Below are 372 nucleotides of genomic sequence, written 5' to 3'. Positions count from 1 at the left end.
ATACCCCCCAAAAAAAAGAAAAAAAAAACACCCACACACCAAACAAACCAAAATACAAAGAAACAAACCCCACGAAACAAACAAACAAACAAAACAGAACCCAATAAACACACTAAACAAACAATCCAAACACGCCAAAAAAAAAGCACACACAAAAACAAAAAAACAAAACAATAAACACACTAAACAAACAAACCAAAAACACGTAAAAAAAAAACAAAACAAAAGAAACGAAACGAAACAAACAAAACGAAAATAAAAACGAAACCCAATAAACACAAAAAAAAAAAAAAACTGCAGGCTGCGGCCGCCATCATCTGCCGGCAACACAAAACCCCAATAAACACACTAAACAAACAAACCAAACACGCC

At 33.6% G+C, this 372-nt stretch overlaps 1 protein-coding gene across 1 annotated transcript in view; it reads right to left on the bottom strand.

Moving 5' to 3' along the window:
- Positions 1-372, bottom strand: part of LOC119588957 (calcitonin gene-related peptide type 1 receptor-like) — a gene marked incomplete at its 5' end in the record, with an annotated part of 18,177 nt that overhangs the window by 9,417 nt on the left and 8,388 nt on the right.

The sequence above is a fragment of the Penaeus monodon genome, chromosome 24, assembly GCF_015228065.2.
Source record: "Penaeus monodon isolate SGIC_2016 chromosome 24, NSTDA_Pmon_1, whole genome shotgun sequence".
NCBI lineage: Eukaryota > Metazoa > Arthropoda > Malacostraca > Decapoda > Penaeidae > Penaeus > Penaeus monodon.
This window is presented reverse-complemented; position numbering and strand designations above follow the sequence as displayed.